Source organism: Giraffa tippelskirchi, chromosome 1 (assembly GCF_054371585.1).
Source record: "Giraffa tippelskirchi isolate mGirTip1 chromosome 1, T2T-mGirTip1v1.2.pri, whole genome shotgun sequence".
NCBI classification, from domain to species: Eukaryota; Metazoa; Chordata; class Mammalia; order Artiodactyla; family Giraffidae; genus Giraffa; species Giraffa tippelskirchi.
In genome coordinates this window covers 91,884,357-91,910,058 of record NC_137275.1, presented here as the reverse complement: position 1 = coordinate 91,910,058, position 25,702 = coordinate 91,884,357, and the positions used below count along the sequence as shown (strand labels likewise).

The 25,702-nt window shown below is 37.4% G+C and overlaps 1 protein-coding gene across 5 annotated transcripts in view; it reads left to right on the top strand.

Moving 5' to 3' along the window:
* Positions 1–25,702, top strand: part of DKK2 (dickkopf Wnt signaling pathway inhibitor 2) — a 610,668-nt gene that overhangs the window by 172,356 nt on the left and 412,610 nt on the right. For 2 of the 5 annotated variants that reach the window (XM_081484668.1, XM_081484706.1), the window contains exon 1: positions 25,033–25,256. The exons of 2 other annotated variants lie outside the window; for them this stretch is intronic. The gene's annotated coding sequence lies outside the window, so the exon portion shown is untranslated. Of the gene's footprint in view, positions 1–24,040; positions 24,142–25,032; positions 25,257–25,702 lie in introns of those variants that run through there. One more of the 5 variants, XM_081484675.1, reaches the window with a different exon arrangement.

Below are 25,702 nucleotides of genomic sequence, written 5' to 3'. Positions count from 1 at the left end.
TATGTATACGTAATTTCCTCTCTGGATTACTCTGACAATTTCTAATTGAATTCACTCATGTTCTGCTTTTCTCTATCTGCATCCAATATCTGCACTATTGCTATTACCGTTTGGATAAAAACCTTTCAGTCACTCTACACAGTCTGTTGTATAAAGTCAGATTTCCTTATGTGGCTCACAATGCCATCAGGACCTTTCTTATTGTACTGTGTGTGTGTTGTGCTTAGATGGTCAGTTGTGTCTGACTTTTTACGACCCCATGGACTGTAGCCTGCCAGGCTTCTCTGTCCACGGGGATTCTCCAGGCAAGAATACTAGAGTGGGTTGCCATGCCCTCCTCCTTCCTGACCCAGGAATTGAACCCAGGTCTCCCACACTGCAGGTGGATTTTGTTTTACCAGCTGAGCCACCAGCCCTCAACTAGCTCTATCTAGCTTTGCTCTCACAATATTAGACCTTTTTACATTTATGGCTTTTCTGACTAGAGTGACTTTTAACCCCCTATTTTTCCCTATTTCACCTTTTCCCCCCCAAAGCAGTTCTTATGTGTTAAAAAAAGAAAAAAAAAAGTGAAACACCCGAACCAAAACAAAGAAGCAGGATCCTATGGTCAGAGGATTGGTAATGGGAGGCTTTTTCCAGTGTCAGTATCAGGATTATAGTAACATCATGAGCTATTTGTCTTACCTTAGGCAGAAAGCCCCTCATTCAAACATCAAACACCTTTAAAAAATATTTTAATGCATTTATTTAATTGAAGTACAGCTGATTTACAATGTTGTATTAGTTTTAGATGTACAGCACAGTGATTCAGTTATATACATATATATATATGTATCTACTCTTTTTCAGACTCACTATCCCCTTTCCCTTTGGTAACCAGAAGTTTTCTGTGTCTGTAGGTCTATTTCTGTTTTGTGTATAAGTTCATTTGTATCATTTTTTTTAGATTCCACATATAACCGATATCATAGGCTATTTGCCTTTTTCTGTCTGGCTTACTTCACTTCGTATAATAATCTCTAGGTCCATCCATGTTGCTGCAGATGGCATTATTTCATTCTTTTTTATGGTTGAGTATATTCCATTGTGTGTGTGTGTGGGTGGGTATAAAACACATATCTTTATCCATTCGTCTGTCGATGGACATTTAGGTCCTTCCATGTCTTGGCCATTGTAAGTAGGGCTGCTATGAACATTGAAGTGCACGTATCTTTTCCAGCTATAGTTTTCTCCAGACATATACCCAGGAGTGGGATTACAGGATTATATAGTAACTCTATTTTTGGTTTTTAAAGGAACTTCCAGATTGATCTCCATAGTCTGTCTACCAGTTCATTGGTACATTGCCACTGACAGGGTAGGAGGGTTACCCTTTCTCCACATTCTCTCCAGCATTTATTATTTGTAGACTTTTTGATGACGGTCATTCTGACTGGTATGAGGTGATACCTTACTGTAGTTTTGATTTTCACTTCTCTAATAATTAGCGATGTTGAACATCTTTTTATGTGCCTTTTGGCCATCTGTATGTCTTCTTTGGAGAAATGTCTGTTTAGATCTTCCATCCATTTTTTGACTGGATTTTTTTATATTGAACTGTGTGACCTGTTTGAATATTTTGGAAATTAATCCCTTGTTAGTCCCATCATTTGTAAATATTTTCTCCCATTCTGTATGTTGTCTTTTTGTTGATGGTTTCCTTTGTTGCACAAAAGCTTTTAAATTTAATTAGGTCCCATTTGTTTATTTTTGTTTTTTATTTTCTTAACTCTAGGAGGTAGATCCAAAAAGATACTGCTGAGATTTATGTCAAAGACTGTTCTGCCTATGTTTTCCTCTAGGAGTTTTGTAATATCTAGTTTTACATTTATGTCTTTAATCCATCTTGAGTTTACTTTTGTGTATGGTGTTAGATAATGTGATTTCATTCTTTTACATGTAGCTGTCCAGTTTTCCCAACATCACTTATTGAAGAGACTGTATATTCTTGCCTTTTTGTCATAGATTAACTGACCATAGGTGCATGGGTTTATTTCTGTACTTTCTATGCTGTTTCATTGATCCATATATTTGTTTTTGTGTCAGTATCATGCTGTTTTGATTATTGTAGCTTTATAATATTGCCTAAAGTCAGGGAGAGTGATTCCTCTACCTCCATTCTTCTTTCTCAGGAATGATTTGGCTATACCAGGCATTTTTGTTTTCATATAAATTTTTAGATTATTCATTCTAGTTCTGTGAAAAAGTGCCATTGATAATTTCATAGGGATTGTATTGAATCTGATATTGCCTTGGATAGTTTAGTTATTTTAAGTGATTCAAAGGTCAGTATTTAAGTCTTGATTTATGTTTTTATACATAGGCATAAACTGAAAGTTTAATAAGAAAAAAAGGTACCGTTTATAATAGCAAAAAGAAAAGAAAAAAAAGTGAGTTACCTAGGAGTAGATCTTATATAGTTAAGACCTGCATGAAAAAAACTGTTAGGGTTTCTTAAATGGAGAGCTACATTGACTTAGTCTGTTTCAGCTTCTATAACAGAGTAGGCTGTGTAACATATCCTCAGACTGATTAACTTATAAACAATAGCAGCTTATTTCTCAGTTTTGAAGGCTCTGAGTCTAAGACCAAGGCATCAGAGTGGTTGTATTCTGGTGAGGATACTCTTCCTGGTCTCCTCCTCATTGTATTCTTACATGGTGGAAGGGGCTAAGGATCTCTGTAGGGCCTCTTTTATAAGGTACTAATCCCATTTATGAGGATTCTAACCTTGCCCAATACTTTGGCCACCTGATGCAAAGAGCTGACTCATTGGAAAAGATCCTAATGCTGGGAAAAATTGAAGGCAGGAGGAGAAGAGGACAACAGAAGATGAGATGGTTGGGTGTCATCACCGACTAAATGGACATGAATTTGGGCAAACTCTGGGAGATGGTGAAGGGAAGCCTGGTGTGCTACAGTCCATGGATTGCAAAGAGTTGGACATGACTGAGTGACTGAATAGCAACCTTGTCCAACTGAAAGTCCCACTTTCTAATACCATCACCTTTGGGGGTTAGGATTTTAACATTTGAATTGAGTGAGGGGTACAAACTTTCAGACTACAGCATGTATCTTTGTTCATGAATATAGACTCATGAACTCATGAGTATAGAAGGATGTTACTTCTTTTCCTTTCAATATGTTATATAGAAGCATATGAAATGGTGATCTTTGTAGGTCAAAAACAGTTTAATTTCAAAGTCAAAGGTTTAAACTAATATATAAGTGCAGTTATAATTCAGATGCAAATATGATTTTTGTAGGAATTTGATAAGTTTTTCTATAATTTATATGGAAGATCAAAAGCCTAAGGATACTTAGGGCAGTGCTGAAGAAGTAGAAAAAGTCAAAGGGACTTACTCTATCAGGTATAAATAATTATCTAGTGACAGTAATTAAGATAGTTTAGCATTGGTCCAGGAAGAGACAGTTAACCAATAGGACAGAATAGAGAGCTCCCAAAGAATCATATGCCTATATGGATCAGGTGCATCACAGATCCCTGAGCTATGGTAGACTGTTCAATAAATGGTGCTGGAGAAGCCCCAAAATGTGCTAACAATAAGATCAAAAATCTGCAGACAATACTAAGCTCCTTTAAAGCAAGAAGAAACACTGATTTAAAGAAATTATAGGAAGATCCTTCATGGCCATTGATGCAAGGGATGCAAATGAGTTTCGCTGTTTAGGATCTACCTGTTCCATGACACAGAAACCATTCTGTAGTATCCATGTCTGGTCCAGGTCCAGGTAAATTCTGTATTCTTATTTCTGAAGCCTCTTTTCTGGTCTACTTGTTTATGGGCTGCAGGCCCTTGGAAGGTAGGGCTATAGGGGGCAAGATGTGTGAAAAAGTTCTTATAGACTCTCAAAGAATCAATTCTGTTTAAACAAGCTTAGCTTGGGATTCAGTTCAGAATATTCTGTGCCCATCACAAACCCACACATCCCTCCTCCCCTTCAGCACATGATTAAATGGAGTTTCACTTTTATTAGTGAACATCAGATATTCTTTAGTGAATCTGGTGAAGTAAATATCATAGTAAATAATTCCAAAGGCAAATAAAATATTATGTTTTTATATGCTCTCTTGAGATAAATATTAAGTGATACAGTTGAGCTCATCAAAATGATGTTCTCTGAAATCTTAGACCAGCTCATCAATAAAACTGCTCTTGCTGAGTAACATAATAAAGAATCTACAGTCTATATTGGTGTCATGAAAGGGTGTACAATTAAATTGAAGTATTACATCATTAGCAATGTAATTAAATTATCTAAAAAAAATGACTTAAATCATTTGACAAATTAAAATACACACAGACATCATTACCATGGACTTAATGACTGCCAGTGAATAGCTTTCATTTCAAGCTGAAATGAAACTTTCCAATCCCTAAAAAGGAATCTGTACCAAATATCTAACATGTAGGCCTTGAGGTAGACTACCATGGACTTTGGTAACATGCCAAAGAATGTTCAAACTACTGCACAATTCCACTCATCTCACACGCTAGCAAAGTAATGCTCAAAATTCTCCAAGCCAGGCTTCAACAGTACGTGAACTGTGAAATTCCAGATGTTCAAGCTGGATTTAGAATAGGCAGAGGAACCAGAGATCAAATTGCCAACATGCGTTGGATCATTGAAAAAGCAAGAGAGTTCCAGAAAAACATCTACTGCTTTATTGACTGTCCCAAAGCCTTTGGCTGTGTGGATCACAACAAACTGTGGAAAATTCTTCAAGAGATGGACATACCAGACTGCCTGACTTGCCTCCTGAGATATCTGTATGCAGGTCAAGAAGCAACAGTTAGAACTGGGCATGGAACAACAGACTGGTTCCAAATTGGGAAAGGAGTACGTCAAGGCTGTATATTGTCACCCTGTTTATTTAACTTATAAGCAAAGTACATCATGCAAAATTCCAGGCTGGATGAAGCACAAGGTGGAATCAAGTTTGCAGGGAGAAATATCAATAACCTCAGATATGCAGATGACACCATCCTTATGGCAGAAAGTGAAAAAGAACTAAAGAGCCTCTTGATGAAAGTGAAAGAGGAGAGTGAAAAAGTTGGCTTAAAACTCAACATTCAGAAAACTAAGATTATGACATATGGTCCCATCACTTCATGGCAAATAGATGGGGAAACAATGGAAACAGTGTGAGACTTCATTTTTTGGGGCTCCAAAATCCCTGCAGATGTTGACTGCAGCCATGAAATTAAAAGATGCTTGCTCCTTGGAAGAAAAGTTATGACCAACCTAGACAGAATATTAAAAAGCAGAGACATTACTTTGCCAAAAAAGGTCCGTCTAGTCAAAGCTATGGTTTTTCCAGTAGTCATGTATGGATGTGTGAGTTGGACTATAAAGAAACCTGAGCACCAAAGAATTGATGGTTTTGAACTGTGGTGTTGTAGAAGACTCTTGAGAGTCCCTTGGACTGCAAGGAGATCCAACCAGTCCATCCTAAAGGAAATCAGTCCTGAATATTCATCGGAAGGACTGATGCTGAAGCTGAAACTTCAATAGTTTGGCCACCTGATGCGAAGAACTGACTCACTAGAAAAGACCCTGATGCTGGGAAAAATTGAAGGCAGGAGGAGACGGGGACAACAGAAGATGAGATGGTTGGATGGCATCACCGACTTGATAGACATGAGTCTGGGTAAGCTCTGGGTGTTGGTGATGGACAGGGAGGTCTGGCGTGTTGCAGTCCATGGGGTCGCAAAGAGTTGGACACGGCTGAGTGACTGAACTGAACTGAGTCCTTGAGGTGTCCAAATACCTGGACTATGTATCAACAATTCAGATTTTAAATTAGTACTCAAATAAATGTTATAATTGAGGTGATCAAATCACAAGCTAAATATAATCTTCCAACCAAACAACCCATTGAAGAGTATGTAGCAGAATTAAGATTTCAAACTTACCACAAATCCCAGAAGTTTACATCCCTCAAACAAATGCATTCCATTCGAAAGCAAACAAAATAGCTTTTCAGCATAAGAAGTCCTTTGAGTTTCAAACACCCTACCAAAGCCAAGTAAGTACTTCATCATGCAAATCAACTCCTTTCAGGGAGATGGCCAGTCAGCAGCATGCATGGATGATACTGAGAAAAGCAGAGATTGTTTTCATCTTCTCAGCAGGACAGATTCCTTATGCCACAGATTAAATGCAACCCCCTCTTAACATCTTTAAAAGGAACAGTTTACAGATTTTTTAAAAGGATGTTTTAAATGAAGTAGGTTTCAAATAAATTCTTTTTTCTTTTTTCTTTCTGTAGCCTCTGAGTTAGCATTAGAAAGAGCAGTTGTGCTAAAGTGGATATAGACACACAACATTGGTGTCCCTGGATATGGTGACCACCAACTATTGATTTAATCATTTGGAAAAAACTAAGAGTCCTAGCAATAGGTATAAAGGGTTGTTATCATATTGGCTTCCCTTGTGGCTCAGCTGGTAAAGAATCTGCCTGCAGTGTGGGAGACCTGGGTTCCATCCCTGGATTGGGAAGATCCCTGGAGAAGGGAAAGGATACCCACTCCAGTATTTTGGCCTAGAGAATTCCATGGACTGTATGGTCCATGGGGTTGCAAAGAATCAGACACAACTGAGTGACTTTCATTATGTTCATTAGTGTGGCATTGAGTACATTACTAACTCATCCAATTATTGAAAAATATTGTTAATCTCTATTCATATTCTAGTATATAGAGGAGAGTGGACTGGAGTTGAAATTGTGACTGATTCTCAAGAGAACAGTACTAAATGGAGGCCCAGATGTGCCTTTAAGGGGCTTTGTGGGAGGAGAATGCCACATTTAATAGGTACATCATGGATAAAAACCATACATGGACATGAATGATGAGGATCTGATAGTGGGGAAGAAATAGGGTAGGTAAACTTTCCATATTTGGGGGATTTTAGCTCCTAGAAAATTTAGGGCAGAAAATTGAGGACCGTGAAAAGAATTTTATTAAGTGTGCTGTATGTTTGGATATAGTCTAATTTAAATATGTTTTGAGTTTTTTCTAAATTTCTTAGAGCTAGGACTAAATTTTCTTAAATGTGACCCTATTGCAGAACTCAATTGCCATGGTTTCCAAGTACATAAAGTACCTGTTCTCTTGTGAAGAGAAACCTAGCTGGTCAGTGTAACTCACTGCATATGTCTTAGAAAAGGCATTCCAATCTCTAAATCCATCTCAGCAACATAGGAGAGGGCCATACCCCAATCACTATACAGCTCTGGTGAATGTTTGGTTTGGAGATCATTTGCAAGCAATTGACACCATAAAATGAAGGTGTCTCTTAGAGGCTTAGAGAAAGCTGGCAAAGGAATCGAGCAGCTGTTACTCCATGTTTCACCTTAGACAAGAAAAATATTGTGAAGGAAAATACTTAGGCTTAAAGAAGGAAAGGATATGAGTCACAACCAGAGAAGTCATAACATTGAATATCAACCTGTGTTGTGTGAAGGAAACGGCAACCCATTTCAGTATTCTTGCCTGGAGAATCCTGTGGACAGAGGAGCCTGGTGGGCTGCTATCCATGGGGTCGCACAGAGTCGGACACGGCTGAAGCGACTTAGCATGCATGCATGCATGCATGTGTTGTGTGGGTGCACAACCTGGCTGAGGAGGCCCCCTGGAAGGAAGGAGTTAGGGTCTTTCTTCAAGTGAGTAGAGGCAAGGCCAGAAGATAAATTTTGGCTATACTTTGATCATTTGTTTATAATTATACCCAGTCTTCTGGTCTTTACTCCAATCATGATGATATACTTGTTTGTCCTCTATTCTCACAAATTCTAATTGTTGCTGAAAAATTTGCTTGTTCCAGTAGGCAAATACCAAAGTGAAAGATTTTGTTTTGATCTTGCAGTCTCTTTAATTAATGATTTATAAAGTAATATTATATACCAAAAGGTTTTTAAATGCCTTTTAAATCTTTATCAAAATATGAATTTTTAGCGTAGATTTTACGTCAATACTTCTTACAGTGCTGCATTAGCTAAATCATTTAAGTAGAACATCCTGCTGAACTGTATCATATAATAGCATGCTCATTGTCATTTTCATTCGTATTCTGAAACATATATTATACTAGAAACAAAATTGTGAGTATCTAGAGAGTCATTCTTGGTCAGGAGTAACAGTGGATGATGATGATGTCAGCACTGGCTATTAAAATAACAGATGCAATCGTGAAGTTAAAGCTGACCAAACCCAAAGTAGTACCCTCTGCTTCTTAGCCTTTGAATTCAAAGTATGTTTTCCTGCTTGAGGATGAGATAAAGGAGAATCAAATAGCATTTAAGGTTTTTGTAGCAAGAGATTTTCACTAGAGTACCAACTCCAGTTCTGGTGGAAGAGAACCTCTGAAAGGAAAATTCTCTATTTTTGGATGGAAAATGCACTTTGGAGCAAAATCTCATCTTGCTAATTGAATCTTAGCTTATGTGTTTTTTTTTTCTACTGTGTTTTGCTACATTAAAACATTTATTTAAACCCTCATGAGAGTGGAAATGAGAATTATGGAAGATAGATATATTTATAGTTTCTTGCATCATCAGAATTCTTTTTAATGTTCCGATGGTCAGGTTGGAGGCTGGAGCTTTGATTTCTAACTAAATCCATTTGACTCTGCAAACCTATGAATCTTTTGTATTTGATGTTAGAATACCTAAGAATTCTAAATCATTTATTAGTTTTCATCCTAAAATATAAATTCTTCATCATATTGATTATGTATTTTGCTTGTTTGATTACAAAAACCATTTGATTCTACTTTTATTTAGTGAAGAATAATGAAAAAGAACACAGCAATGGTGCCTTTCCACCTAGAGAAAGAATTATTTGATAAAATAAATCTGCTAGCTTTTGAGAAAGATCTTTGAAGAACAGTCTTGAACTTGCATTTTTATTTGGTTTTAGAGATCATCATTTCTTAGAGCAAATTCTATAGTTGATCAAAGGATGAAAATTGAATGAGAAAAACAGATAGACTGAAAAACATTATCTCCAATGAGATGCTACTGTCACCTTCAGTTTTTTTCTATGAACAAAGGCAATTGATGATGCCCATTAACAGTTGTCCCTTATTATTCAATTTTTAGTTAGACTATCATATAGAAAGTTTCTTCCACAGTCCTCAGCTGGGGTTTTGGGCTTAGGATTTGATAACCAGCAGTTAAAGAACCATTGAAATTATAGGTCACTGGTAGTTTGCTTGCTAAAGGAAAAATGAATGAAGCAGATAGCTTTGCACACAGTCGGTGCCCAATAGTTGGTAATCAGATGAATGAATGAGTCAAAACAATGTTAGTTTATTTTAGTGACTATTTTGATGTTTTAGGTTTGTTCTGGCTCAACAAGTTTGATAATTGTTGAAGTAATTTGTTCATACCTCTTCCTTTCCAATTCAAATCAACAAGTTTAAACACTAGTTTCAATATATTACCTCCCTGTTAAAAATCTTTGATGAATATATTGACCTCAGGATAAAATGAAACTTCAGTTCAGTTGATCAGTCATCTCCAACTCTTTGTGACCCCATGGACTGCAGTACACCAGGCTTCCCTGTCCATCACCAACGCCTGGAGCTTACTCAGACTCAGGTCCATCGGGTCAGTGATGCCATCCAACCATCTCATCCTCTGTCGTCCCCTTCTCCTGCCTTCAGTCTTTCCCAGCATCAGGGTCTTTTCAAATGAGTCAGCTCTTCGCATCAGGTGGCCAAAGTATTGGAGTTTCAGCTTCAACATCAGTCCTTCCAAAAGAATATTCAGGACTGATTTCTTTTAGGATGGACTGGTTGGATCTCCTTGCAGTCCAAGGGACTCTCAAGAGTCTTCTCGAACACCAAAGTTCAACAGCACCCATTCTTTGGCACTCAGCTTTCTTTACAGTCCAACTCGCACATCCATACATGACCACTGGAAAAACCATAGCTTGGACTAGATGGACCTTTGTTGGCAAAGTAATGTCTCTGCTTTTTAATATACTGTCTAGGTTGGTCATAACTTTTCTTCTAAGGAGCAAGCGTCTTTTAATTTCCTGGCTGCGATCACCATCTGTAGTGATTTTGGAGCCCCCCAAAATAAAGTTTCACACTGTTTCCATTGTTTCCCCATCTATATGCCATGAAGTGATGGGACCAGATGCCATGATCTTAGTTTTCTGAATGTTGAGCTTTAAGCCAACTTTTTTGCTCTCTTCTTTCACTTTCATCAAGAGACTCTTTAGTTCTTCTTTGCCTTTTACATGTGGGGTCTTCATGGCAGTGGACTGATTTCTACAGTTGTGGTGGGTGGGCTCCAGAGCTGGTGGGCTCAGCAGTTGCAGCTTGGGGGCTTTTAGTTTCTCCAAGGCATGTGGGATCCTAGTTCCCAAAGCAGGGATTGAACCTGCATCCCCTGAGTTACAAGGCAGATTCTTAACCACTGGACCACCAGGAAAGTCCACAATGACACTTACTGGCCTTCAAAGCAATGATTTCCAAAATCTGATTTCACCTGATTTATTCAATCAAGTTTATCACTAATAATAAATTCATTCTGACTTTGTTGTACCCCTCACTATTTTCTAAATGAAACTAAACAACAAAAAATGCTTCTCATTTCCAAGTCTGAATGTTTTCAGTTATACTCACTGATATTCTTTTCCCTATCAAAATTCTATAAATTCTCCAAGTAAACATTTAAAAAATTGTTCAGTCAGTCAGTTCAGTCACTCAGATGTGTCTGACTCTTTGTGACCCCGTGAACTGCAGCACGCACGCCAGCCTTCCCCTGTTCATCACCAACTCCCAGAGCTTGCTCAAACTCATGTCCATTGAGTTGGTGATGCCATCCAACTATCTCATCCTTTGTCATCCCCTTCTCCTCCTGCCTTCTATCTTTCCCAGGATCAGGGTCTTTTGTAATGAGTCAGTTTTTCGCATCAGGTGGCCAAAGTATTGGAGCTTCAGCTTTAGCATCAGTCCTTCCAATGAATATTCAGGACTGATTTCCTTTAGGATGGACTGGTTTGGTCTCCTTGCAGTCCAAGACACTCTCAAGAGTCTTCAGGACCTATTAAAGTGTCAATGTCCTGAGAACAGAGTTCCTGCTGCCCCCCTGAAAGCCACCTGCCTTCCCACTGCAGTAGTCTTACCAGACTTTGGATAACAGCCCATTTCTTTTGAGTCTCATGCCATCAGGCAATGCCATTCTCCTCCCATTCCTTACTGATGTCATTTACTGATACCTTAGTCTTTTCTTTTTACTCATTGAAGTCTCACAACTTTGAGACAGCATTCACAATGGTCCTCTCCTCCTCATCTACTGTCAGAGTTGAATGTTTCAGTGCACTTGTAGGAAACAATCAGGTTTTAAAATTCTAGCTTTCCATTTCTCTAGTTAATTTTCTCACCTCTTTGGAGCCATCCATTTCCATAGCTACACCGTGAATTTTTTCCATAGATGTAATTTGAAAATTGTAACTTCATATATCTCACTCTGATCCTACTCTCTTAACCTGTTAAGCTTCCGTTCACCCTTGCTACCATGATCGCTGTCCTTAGAACACTCTAGTCTCTAAAATTCTCCTATTTTTCTCCCATCATGTGACCTTCTCCAGGGCACTTTATTTTTCACTCAGTCTTACTCCATGGAAATAAGAGCAAATGACCAATTTTCCCATTTCATCCCTGATTTCCTTGAAACCCCTATCCTTTTACTACACAGTAGTGTTTCATAACTCAATCCAAAGTCAGAACCACAGTCCTGGTTCTTGAGAACTTTACATGGGTGGCTGAAGGCTAGTAGTTTAAATCATACACGCATGTAGTTGTTGTTGTTCAGTTGCCCAGTCATGTCCAACTCTTTGCGACCTCATGGACTGCAGCACGCCAGGCCTGCCTGCCCCTCACCATCTTCTGAAGTTCACACAAGTTCATGTCCATTGCATTCATGAACCAGCCATCTCATCCTCTGAAGCCCTCTTCTCCTTCTGCCCTCAATCTTTCTCAGCATCAGGGACTTTTCCAGTGACTCAGCTGTTCACATCAGATAACCCAAATACTGGAGTTTCAGCATCAGTCCTTCCAGCGAGTATTCGGGTTTGATTTCTCTTAAGATTGATTCTTAAGATTGACAAGTTTGATCTTGTTGCTGTCCAGGGGACTCTCAGAAGTCTTCTCCAGCACCACAGTTTGAAGGGGGCAATTCTTTGGGGCTCCACCTTCTTACAGTCCAGCTCTCACAACTGTATGTGACCACTGGGAAAACCATAGCCTTGACTATACTGACCTTTGTCAGCAGAGTAAGGTCTCTGCTTTTCAACACACTGTCTAGATTTGTCACTGCTTTCTTGCCAAGAAGCAAATGTCTTCTGATTTCATGACTGCAGTTGCCATCTGCAGTGATTTTACAGTCCAAGAGGAAATCTGTCACTACGTCCACCTTCCCCTCTCTATTTGCTGTGAAGCAATGGGGCTGGATGCCATGATCTTAGTTTTTTTAATATTTAGTTTTAAGCCAGCTCTTTCACTCTCCTCCTTCACCCTCATCAAGAGGCTCTTGAGTTCCTCTTTGCTTTCTCCCATTAGAGTGGTATCATCTGAATATCTGAGGTTGTTGGTGTTTCTCCCACCTATCTTGATTCCAGCTTGTAACTCATCCTGCTCAGCATTTCTCATGATATGTTCACCACGTAGATGAAACAAACAAGGTGACAGCAGACAGCCCTGTCGTACTCCTTTCTCAATCTTGAAACAATCAGTTGTTCCCTACAGGGTTCAAACTGTTCCATACAGGGTCAAGAAGCAACAGTTTGTGTTCTCTGAAGTACAAAATACTTGCACGTAAGTTTCTCAGGAGACGGGTAAGATGGTCTGGTATTCCTATCCCTTTAAGAGCTTTCCACAGTTTATTATGATCCACATAGTCAAAGGCTTTGACGTAATGGATGAAACAGAGGTAGATATTTTTCTGGAGTTCCCTAGCTTTCTCTATGATCCAATGATTGTTGGCAATTTGATTTCTGGTTCTTCTTCCTTTTCTAAACCCAGCTTGGACATCTGGAAAGTCTTGATTCACATAATGCTAAAGCCTAGCATGCAAGATTTTAAGCATGACCTTACTAGCATGGGAGATGAGTGAAACTGTCAAACGGTTAACACATTCTTTAGTACTACCCTTCTTGGGAACTGGGGTGAGGATTGACCATTTCCTGTCCTGTGGCCATTGCTGGGTCTTCCACATTTACTGACATATTGAATGTAACACCTTGATGTCATCATTCTTTAGGATTTTGGATAGTTTAACTGGAATTCCATCACATCCGCTAGCTTTATTAACAGCAGTACTTCCTAAGACCCACTTGACTTTGCTCTCCAGAATTTCTGACTCTGGGTGGCTGACCACAGCACTGAAGTAATCCAGTTCATTTAGATATTTTTTGTACAGTTCTTCTGTGTATTCTTTCCATCTCTTCTTGATCTCTTCAGTGTCTACTAGGTCTCTACTGTTTCTGTCCTTTATTGTGCTCATCTTTGGGCAAAATATTCCCTTGATATCTCCAATTTTCCTGAAGCATGCAGTTTGGTCCTGTTCAATTTTATAAACTTAACACTGTGCATAATTTTTCCTATATCTTTGGTTAGCTTTCTTTTTCAGGCCCTTCTGAATTTGCCAAATGGAATCATACAATATGGAGTCTTTTGTGAGTGGCTTGTTTTTAGTTAGCATAATGTTTTCATGGTTTATCTATACTGTATCATGTATCAATACTTCATTTCTTTTTAATTGTTGAGTAAGGAAATGTATTGCCAGGTAAGAAAATGGTGAAATTTCTGGGTTATATAGTAACTCTGTGTTTAACATTTTGAAGACTGTTTTCTAAAGTGGCTACACCATTTTACAGTCCCACTAGAAATGTCTGAGGGTACCAATTTCTTCACATTCAAGCCAACAGTTGTTATTGTCTGTCTTTTTTAATTATAGCCGTCTTAAATGAGTATGTGAAGTGGAATCCCACTGTGATTTTTATTTGCATTTCCTAAATGATTAATGATATTGGGCACCATTCATGTGGATTTTCTTTTTTGCCATTAGTAAGTCTTGAAAAAGTGTCTATTCAGGTCCTTGCCCACTTTAAAATTGAGTCATGTATCTTTTATTTTGGAACTGTAGATATTCTCTGCATATTCTAGATAAAAGTCCTTCATCCAATATATGATTCACAAGTATTTTATATCAGTGAGTGGTCATTTTACTTTCTTGATGGTGTTCTCTGAAGTATAAAATATTTAATTTTCTAAAATCTGATTTTTAAAAAATTTGTTTCCTTCTTGTGCTTTTGATGTGATATTTAAGTAAATATGGATTAACTCGAGGTCACAAACATTTACTTCTGTTTTCCTCCAAGAGCGTTAAAGTTTTAGTTCTTATATTTAGGTCTGTAACACATTGTGAGTTAATTTGTGGTCTGAGTGAGGTAGGGGTTCCAACTTCATTTTTTTGTATGTGAATATTCAGTCATCCAAAAACCATTTGTTGAAAATACTATGCTTTCGCCTTTTAATTGTCTTGATGCCTTGTTGAAAATAGATGGATAATATAAGGTTTATTTCTGGACTATCAACTTATTCTATTTATCTGTTTATTATATTAGTTTCCTATTGTTGCATCACAAATTAGCACAAACATAATGACTTAAAATAATACAAATTAAAAATCTTATAGTATTTTGAAATGGTCTCACTAGGCTAAACCCAGCTTTTTTGCAGGGCTGTGTTCTCTCTAGAGGCTCTGCGAGAGCTTTGCTTTTGCTAGTTTCTAGACACTGTATGTATTCCTTCACAGTCAGGAGACACAGGTTCAGTCCCTGGGTTGGGAAGATCCCCTGCAGGAGGAAATAGCAACTAACTCCAATATTCTTCCCTGGAGAATCCCATGGACAGAGGAGCCTGGTGGGCTACAGTCCAGAAGGGTCACAAAGTATGGGGCATGACTGATCTCAGAGCACTTCAGTACTTCCACCTTGAAAGCAGTAATCAAATTATTCTGACCTCTACTTTCATCACATCTTCTCCAACTCTTTCTCTTCTGTTCTCCTCTTTCCATGTAAGGATTCTTGTGATTTCATTGGGCCCATTTTGATAATCCAGGATACTTTCCCCATTTCAAGATTCTTAATCACATCTGCAGATTCTCTTTTGCCATGTAAAGTAACATATTCCCAGGCTGAGGGGATCAGGGCACGGACATCTTTGGAGATGCTATTTTTCTACTATGTATCATTATGCCTGTAACTCACTGTTTTGATTACTGTAGCTTTATAGTAACTTTTTTCGGTGGAGGGCAGAGTACTGGATTTACAATATTATATTATTTTCAGTTGTAAAACATAGTGATTCAATATTTTTTATAGATTGTGATCCACGTAAATTTATTTAAAATGTTGGCTATATTCCTTGTGTTGTACCTTAAACTCTGGATGGGAATGTAAAGTGGTAGAGCCACTATAGAAAATAGCATAGAGATTCTTTAAAAAATTGAAAATAGAACTATTCTATGATCCAGCAATTCCATTCGTGGGTATATATCTGAAGAAAATGAAAACAGTAATTCAAAAAGTAAGTTTGGAAGTCTCCAAGTGTGAGTCATTTAACTTTATTCTTTCTCAAGAATTTTTTGCTATTCAAGTCCCTTGAATTTCCATGTGAATTTTAGAATCACTTTGCTAATTTGTGCAAAATACCTAGCTGGTATTTTGATACAGTTTTGTCAAATCTAAGATCTTAATAGTATTTAGTCTTCTGATCCATGAACATGGAATATCTCATCATTTATTTAGACTTTCTTTAATTTCCTTCTATAATATGTATACTTTTCAGTGGACTAGATTGTACTTCTTTGTTGAAATTGTTTCTAAGTGTTTTATCTTTTTGAGGGTATGATACATAAAACTCTTTTCTCAGTTTCTTTTAGGGTTGTTCATTGCTAGTATATACAAACATAATTGATATTTGCATATTGATTTTATATTCTACAACTTTGCAAAGCTTATTTTTATAATAGTTATTCTGTGAGTTTCATAGGATTTTTTTTATATATAAGATCATGTTATATGCAAGTTGAATTACTTTTACTTCTTTTGTTTCAATCTGGTTGCCTTCTATTTCTTTTCCTTCCTAGTCTTACTTGACTAGACCCTCCACCTCCATTCTAATGCTGAAGAGAAGCTGTAAGAGTGGACATCCTTATCTTCTTCTTAATATTAGAAGAAGGATTCAGTGTTCATTATTAACTATAATGTTAGCACTGGGTTTTTTCACAGATGTATCATCAGGCTGAAGAAGTTCTCGTCTATATTTCTAGTTTGCTGAATGTTTCTATCATGGAAGTGTTTGTCAAAATGATTTTTCTTTATCTATTGAGATGATCATGTGGTTTTTGGCCTTTATTGTATTAATATAGTATATTAAATGGATTTTCAGAAACACCTTGCATTTCTAGGATAAGTCCCACTTGATCATGCTGTATAATCCTTTTTGTATATTGCTAGATTTAGTTTTCTATTATATTGTTGAGAATTTGCCTATCTATTTTTATAAGAGATATTTGCCTGTAAATTTTTCTTGTGATGTCTTTGCTTTGATTTGTTATCAGGTTAATACTGCCTCATAGAATGTGCTAGGAAGTATTCATTCTTGTATATTTTTGAATAGTTTATAAAGGACTAGGGTTAATTCTTCTTTAAATGCTTGGTGAAATTAAAAAGTAAGACCATTGAGGTCTAGCCTCTTATTGTTTGATGTTTTAAAATTGATTCAATCTTTTATCTGTTACAGATCTACTCAAATTTTCTGTTTCTTTTTGAGTCAGGTTTGATAGTTTTGTGTCTTTTTAGAAATCTGTTAATTTGTTGTCTAATTTAATGGCAAGCAGTTTATTCCAGATCCTTTAAAATTACATTTCATTTTACATTTTACGTATTTACACTTGAAGTTTATATAAGTATAAACTACATGTATGAAGTGCTTGTGTTTTCAGTGTACAGTTCTATGACTTTTAAATGCATATCACCCAAACCCTTTGAAGATACAGAATATTTTCATTATCTCAGAAATTTTCCTTGTGATCTTTTCCAGTCTATTCCCTTCCTTTTGCTAAAGCTAAATATTATTCTAATTTCTATCACAATAGCTTAACGTCCATTTTTAGGAAACCACTAATCTGTTTTCTACTACTGTGAATTAATCTGATATTCTAGCCTTTTGTGTAAATGGAATCCTAGTTTGTACTCTATTTTTTTCTGACTTCACCCAGCATAACTGTTTTGAGATTCATTTATACTTTTACATGTATCATTAGTTTATCCTTTTTTTGCTGACTAGTATTCCATTGAATAGATATACCACAAACATTCTCGGTCTGAGTGGCTTTCATTCATTCCCTTTTGCAAAACTCTTCCTTTGTAATCACTAACTCAATTTTCTTTCTCTCCTTCCTTAATTTTCTTGGACACTGGGCTCCATCTTAGTCTCTTTCATCTTTTCCTTGTCTGAGCTTCCATCTCCTCCAGTCTCATATTTTATTCTTTTTCCATTACTCATTATGAAGAACAAAAATGTAAGTATTTATGAATTTCCCAAAGGTTGACATATAAGGATGGGCTTATAAATTAGAGGTGCTTTTCCTTATGTTTGTTCTTGGATTCTCAGAACTGTATGATATACTCATTTAAACTTCAGGGTGCATTGCCTCAAAAACCATTATGACAGAAAGCACAGTATAAATAATAAATAAATAAAATGTCCTTCTAGTTACCAGTTTTTGATATGCCAGGTGTGGTTTAAGGAACTTCTGGTAAATCCTGGGTATGGAGCATTAAGGCAGATCTGTTATCTATTATTAGGGCCTGGATGTAGGAAGCCCATTTTTAGATGGTTTCCTCCCCTTGGGTATCTTGAACTGGGTGTTAAAGAGTGGAACATATGTTTTAGATGTAGAAATTCATAAATAAAATGGCCTTTGGGTAAGCCTAGGTATTTTAAACATCTGGTCCTCAAATGCAGAAATTAGCTTTCTATTCCTCTTGATGTAAGAACTGTCACGTAGATGGGGGAAATTCCAAGGCCACGACAACAGCCTTCTAACTGATCTCATTGTTTTCATTCTGTCTGCATATTATCATATTTTAATATTCCTATTTTTCTGAAGCACAGATTTGATTGTTTCTTTCTAATTTAAAAAATAGTCTTTAGCAGTCTTCTGGTTTCCTTAGAATAATTTTCAGTTCCTATCACTTGGCACTAATGGGCTTTTACTGCTTATTTCCTTTCACCCACTACATCTTCTACAACTCTCTGTTGTAAGCAATGTGGCTAGCCTGTGTATTCTCCTGTCTCTGTATTTTTGTTCTTCTTTTTCGCTTGCCTAGAATACCTTTTCTTACTCCTGAAATTATAGCAACTTTCATTACTGGACTCCAATGTCACCCTCTGTGAACTCTAACCCTGAGTGTTTTCCACATCATAATTACTGTCTCTTCTAGCTATTCTGGAGCTGTTCACATACTAAGCGGTAGGTCATTAACAGACCCATAGCTGGTAAGTGGCAGGATTCAACTGCAGTGTTTCTCACTCCAGCACTGATACTTTTATCATCTCTGACTCAGTCATCATATATGCCTTTTATCATGAAACTTATAACTGACTATGTTGCATTTTACTTCAAAAATATTTACCTTGGGGCTTCCTTGGTGGCTCAGTGGTAAAGAATCTGACTGCCAATGCAGGAAACACAGTTTCAATCTCTGATCCAGGAAGCTCCCACATGCTGTAGCGCCACTAAGCCCATGTGCCACAACTGTTGAGCTGGTGCTCTAGAGCCTGGGAGCTACAGCTACTAGGAGGTGCAACTACTGTGCACCCCAGAGCCTGTGCTCTACAAGAGAAGCCATCACGATGAGAAGTCTGCACACCACAACTAGAGAGTAGCCTCCACTCGCTGCAACTAGAGACAAGCCCATGTAGCAATGAAGACGCAGCAGAGCCAAAAATAAATAAATAACTAAATAAAGTTATTTAAAAAAATATGTCTACCGTGGGCATAGACATTTTACTCATTCATCAAGTGTCCCACAATGCTTTACAGAAGACCTTTCATCACGATGTTTAATAAATTAAAAAAATGTTTCCCAAATTCTTTCTGCCTATGCCAGGCATCATTTCTGACATATGGAAATGGTGACTCCATTAAGTGACATTTTCCCTATGATCCACTGTCGACGATGGAGTGACTGGAATCCCATGTTCCCAATTTCTCCAGGGCTCAGCTGGTAAATAATTCGCCTGTAATGCGGGAGACCTGGGTTTGATCCCTGGGTTGGGAAGATCCTTTGGAAAAGGGAAAGGCTACCCACTCCAGTATTCTGGCCTGGAGAATTCCATGGACTATATAGTCCATGGAGTTGCAAAGAGTCAGACATGACTGAGTGACTTTCACTTATCACTCATTTAATTTCTGTTCATGAAAGAAGAAATCTGAATTTCTTCAGACTCCTTGAAGGCCCTCATCCTTGGTCCGTGTGCCCACAGCCAGAGAACAAGAGGTACTAACAAAATAACCTTACAGTTGTGGAGACAGTGCTCAGAGAAGGGAGGACTTAGAACAATAGGCTGCTGCTGCTGCTAAGTCGCTTCAGTCGTGTCCGACTCTGTGCGATCCCATGGACGGCAGCCCACCAGACTCCGCCGTCCCTAGGATTCTCCAGGCAAGAATACTGGAGTGGGTTGCCATTTCCTTCTCCAGTGCATGAAAGGGAAAAGTGAAAGTGAAGTCGCTCAGTCATGTCTGATTCTTAGCGACCCCATGGACTGTAGCCTGCCAGGCTCCTCCATCCACGGGATTTTCCAGGCAAGAGTACTGGAGTGGGGTGCCATTGCCTTCTCCGAGAACAAGAGGCAGAAACCTATAAATAATATCTTAGATAAATTAATGTTCATATCTTAATAAAGCAATGTTTTATTTGCTATGTTTTCCATGTGTATTCTGGTAATAATATCGTAATCTGTCTGGATGCTACTTCAGTGAAACTGTGGACAGAAAAAGGCAATGGGTTGAGTATTTTAATTCTAGAGCCCTACTTCTTAAATCTCATTGAGCAGGACAACAGCAGATGTCTTTGTTTTCCGAGAAAAAGTTGTCCATGTTGCCTCCATGTTTGAGTTGACTTTGTACTTTGTGGCTGGGATTATTTTTAAAAGTTTAATTATGTAGTGTAATCTATGCTTTTGGTGTTAATAAGTGACTGAATACCATGCCATGCCATACTGACTTTTAAGAGGTCTCTACGTTTTCAAAGAAACAACTAACCACTGAAAGAAAAACCCACTTGGATGCAGAGGGCATAAGTCCTTCTCAGTGTATCTCTCAAGGTTCCATCAAAAACTCTGTATAATCTGACTGTCTCTGACAGTGAAAAGAAGTTGTTTTTCTCACTGCTTTCCTCCTCAGTAAGTTGGTGGTTCCTCATGTAAAGGATTTTACCCCCCCCATCTGGGTAAAGTGTCAGATATTTTCCATCATTTCAGTGGGAACAGCAGCCAAACCACTGCAGAGTGAGCCATGCCAAAGGGAAGGATGTCCAGGAGTGGACCACAAATTGCCTCCCAGGATCTCGTATCATAGTTAATTAATTGAGTGCTGACAGTGTGTTTGCCTCTCTGTTAAGCGAGAGAGAAGCAGCAGACTCAACTTTTTGCATTCAAGGTCTGAGTCAGTCAGACCCTATAGGGTAGGTTGAAATACTTCGTTGGTTATATCTCAAGTACGAACTGCTTTACCTTCATGGTGTAATTTCTTCTCAGACATCAGGGAAATTATGATTTAATAACATTAAAAAATATGACATTCAGGAAAAAATTGAGAGATGAAAAGCAGTTGCCTGATGAAAAAAGAAATCTTTCCTTTTGTCATCCAAATCCTGTTTTCTTACCTTCAAAGTGTTAGCTAGAGTTAATTTCACTTGCTCTCTGTGTAGAAGAAAATAACCCTCAGAAACAAACCCAAATTCATTTTAGTTCCCTGGAGATTTGTGGTTTTTGACTATAAATGCAGACTCCTTGTCTATGTGACAGGAGGTGAAATTGGGTGAAAGCCAAACTGAGTCTTCAGAATATAACCATGCCTTGCAAATGCCAATTATTCTAATTGGGTTACCTCTCCTGTTAACAAGTTCCTTTGCTTTCCTAGACAGTTATATAGGGAATTCTCCACAAGTTCTTCCCATCTCCTATGACCCAGATGTTGTCTGTATAAGAATAAAAATGTGAACAAATCTTGAAGAACTTGACACAACTTTAGATTGTTGGTTTCCCTGAGGGCAGGAGAGATTAAGAATGTGTTACCTTCAAGTTTGTGGTAAGTGATTGATGAATTTAATAAAATGATTTGAGTTTTGATAGGTACTGTTTCTTGGAGCAAGTATCAGTGAATCACAGAAGAGAACTAATTGCACCTACATGTAATTCTAAATCCATGAGGACGAACATGTATTTGTTTATTATACTGAGTGAGGAAGAAGGAAGATAGAATTATGGTACAGGAAATAGAAGTCAAAGTGGAACAAAATTGTTTACTGGCAGATATGGTGGGATAAGAGGTTACAGCTAAAAACATGAAGTATGAGTTTTGAGTTTCTCAAATAAAAAAAAAATACTTATGACCAGCCGGTCATATTATATCACTTCCAAATATCTCTATGGCAGAACATTTTTTATTATATCTTGATGCGGAACTTAAAAGATATAATTTCTTCTGCAAACGAACCATGTATCTTCTATAGTAAATCAGATGATTCACAAGCAATTTAAGTTGTGATTGATTTCTTTTAAGGAAACAAAGTTTTGGCTGAGAGTTTTGGGTTTGGGCTCAACAGTCATATATTTCTTACGCACCTATTATGTTCTGGGCCTGAGCTTGGAACTAGAGTCTCTGTTCATTTTATTACCGTGTTGTCCGTACTCAGCATCTCAATAAACAGACATGATTGCACTCCTGATAGAAGGCAAACTTCACTTGTGAATTTAAATACTCGTATTTACTGTAGCTCTAACTCAAGACCAGCCTATTTCAAGTCATTTTCTTGGTTCTTTCTGTGATAAAAATATTCTGGCCAGCAGAGCTGTTGTGGGATTTAAGCTTGTTGTAAGTTGACTAGTATGGATGTCAACCCAAAGGCCACTCAGTATAGCAGAGCGGCCTGTGGGATTTGGAACACTTTGGATTTTTCCTCCAAAAGCATCTATAATGAACAGAGTTATTTCGAAAGCATTCCCTGCAGTTCATGCCTTAATTCAATCATCTGGGAACAGGAAAGCAGATCCCTCTCAATACACCACTAACTTGGATTTCTATGGTATTATGCACAATCTTCTCATTTATTTTTACAGTGATAGAGTGGTTTCCGAGCCAAGTTCTCCAGGCATTTGGGGAAGAAGGAAAAGGTTTTGAATGGTTCCAAATTCTTTAGGTGACAATTGATGTTTTTTATTTTCTTGTTCTTCTTCAGAAATGAAAACAAACATACTAAACTCTGTACCTTAGAGCAGAAGGATGTGATTTTTGGCTTCTTGGATCCTTTTGGCAAAAATCAACTCCTTTGGCTCATAAATATTTTGTTTCTACCACTTCTCTTTAAATTCTTTACTTCTCTAGCTTTTACTAATTTGCTTTATAACTTTGAACCAGAAAATTAAAAAAGAGAACCTAAACTACATAGGAGGAATAGATAGGACCTAATAACATTATTCATGAAAATGGTATCTATCATTCCCTTTAGCATTTGCTTAGCAGTTCCACAGAAGGGATAATTTACTAGATTTCTGAAGATTTTATTAGTTCTCAGATGGACATTCAGTAAATTATTATATGGAAATGAAGTCAGTTAAATACATGCTGATTTTTAAGAAAAACCCTTCTAAATAAACAAAAATTGTCAATAATCTAGCACTTACCTTTCTATTTATTCACATTCTTTCCCCCAAATCCTTTTCTCTCCCTAATTTTTTTTTTGAATTATTAACAATAACTTTCAACATTTACTTTGTAGTGGACATAAATTGGTAACGGTATATTTCAGACCAAGCAAAATCTGCATTGACTGAAGTTATTAAAGAGTGAAAATGATTGTGAGAAAGAAGTCTCTAAGCAGCCTAAATGAGCAAAAATGCCTAAACAAACAAAAAATTTCATTATGAGAAAATGTTTTCATTCTATGTAATGAAATCCAATCAAATTGCTTTCACTGGAACTATGTTTTAATGACTTAACAGTATTAATTTTAACAAGTCATTTCCAAATACAATGTATCGCAAGTATTTTCTTTCAGCATCTAGCTGAATTAGAGCCATGTGAATGTGTTTTGCAGTATCCAAGAGCAATGTAAGGAGTAGAAGAGGTTTATGTTTCTGTAACAGAATTGAAAGTAGCAAAAATAAAGAGAAAGTTTTGTTTCCCAGAAATAACCAACTATGGAGGAAATTTTTACTGCTCTAGGATTCTATATTATCCTAATATTTTTAGGACAATACCTAGGAGGTTAGTAAAGAAATTAGATGTTGGTATATGGGAAATTGCTTCTAAGGCAAAAGGGAATGGGAGGAGTTCCTTGGTTATTTTTATAAAGTTAACCCTCTGACCTATAATTATCTTACTTTTCCCTCCAACTTCATGGTTCAACTCCTGAACTGAAAATTGAAATTGCTTTAATTTCATTTAGGGATCAAAGAAAAATCCTTTTAATTTTAGGGGTTTTTTTTTTATGTTTTAAGAAATAATATTTATTTATTTTGGTTGTGTTGGGTCTTCATTGCTGTGTGGGCTTTTCTCTAGTTGTGGTCGCACGGTTTTCATGGCAGTGGCTTCTCTTGTTGCAGAACAGAGGCCCAGGGTGCACAGGCTTCATGGACTCAGTATTTGTGTGTCGTGGGCTCTAGAGCACAGGCTCAATTGCTGTGGTACATAGTCATAGTTGCTCCATGGCACGTGGGATCTTTCTGGATCAGGGATTGAACCTGTGTCTCCTGCATTGACAAGTAGGCTCTTTACCACTAATCCACCAGGGAAGCTCTAACTTTAGTTTTGACTTTACAACATGGGAATGCATAAAAATGAAACTTTAATGGAATTGAATTTAACTCTAGAATAAGATAATTGGTGTTTGATATATAAATCTCAGAACATTAGGTTGCAAGGAGATTCAAAGTTAGTTAATAATAGGTATTCAAAGTAATAATGATAAGAACAAGATGAATCAAATTTAATTTCTTTTAGATAATGATTTTGTGCCAGAATTAGATAGGGCTATTTGAGGCAGTCCTCACATAAAGCTATAAGCTTCTTGATGTAGTAAGGTCAGATAAAGGAGATTATATCTAAGATGCTTTGACGTAATCATCATCACTAAAAAGAATGGCCAATGAAGAATTACAATCCACCTCTGCCATTCTCTTCCAGAAGCCCAGGTTAATTATTTTTGAACCAAAGTTGAAAGGTATTACTGCACTCTCCTGCTTCACCTGATAAAGTTCTACTAGATATGTAGAAAACTGGGTAAAGAAATGAGTGAATAGAACTGTGACCCTAAAACAAAGAATCTGAAAGAACACATGGACCTTCTACCTGCTTCTTTCTTGAGACAGACCACATGCATCCCTATGAACTTAACACTTGTCAGCTTAACATTGAGTTAAGTTACACTTTGCAATGGCTCTTCTAATTATTTTCCCCACAAAATATAACAATAGCAACAAAAAGCTGTGTCGTGTCCCTTGGAATCTGCAGCCCTGAATACCAAAAAGAGAGTGACACAGTTTGGGTTAAGTGAGCTGTCCTGGTGGTTGTTGTTCAGTCACTAAGTCATGTCCAGCTCTTTGTGACCTCATGGACTGCAGCACACCAGGCCTCCCTGTCACTCACCATCTCCCAGAGTTTGCCCAAGTTCATGTTCATTCATGCTATCCAGCCATCTCATCCTCTGCCTCCCTCTTCTCTTTTTGCTTTCAATCTTTCCCAGCATCAGGGTCTTTTCCAATGAGTCACCTGTTTGCATCAGGTGGCCAAAGTAGTGGAGCTTTGGCATTAGTCCCTCCAATGAATATTCAGGGTTGTACTGGTACCTGGCTTGAAAGATGACCCAGAGAACACAAAGGTAGCATGTTTCTGTGGAATGTCTTCTTTCTGGACCTCTTCTATTTCAATCTATTTACTTGAATTGGGCAATAATCAGATTTTGAGAGGCACAGATCATGATCCCAGTAAAGGCACTCTGCTTCCCTCTTTACTATTTAATAAATTTAACTTTTATTAGAGGTTAAATCTGATTTATCAAATGGTTTTAGCATGTTGAAAAATATAATGAAATAGAAGCCCAGAACTTCATAAAAATTGCACCCAGTAGAATTCTGTTAGAGAAAAATATCAAAGGGTAAACTAGCAAAATGAATTATACCTTTAACTGCACTATCTAGGGACAATTTGATTCTGTTCTACCATCCAGCAAGGAGGAACCCATGTCTCATGTTCAGTCAGTCTTGGCTTGGCAAGGGAAGCTGGTGTTCCTCTGTCTCAAAGTCTTGCTTTGATGCTGATTTCATC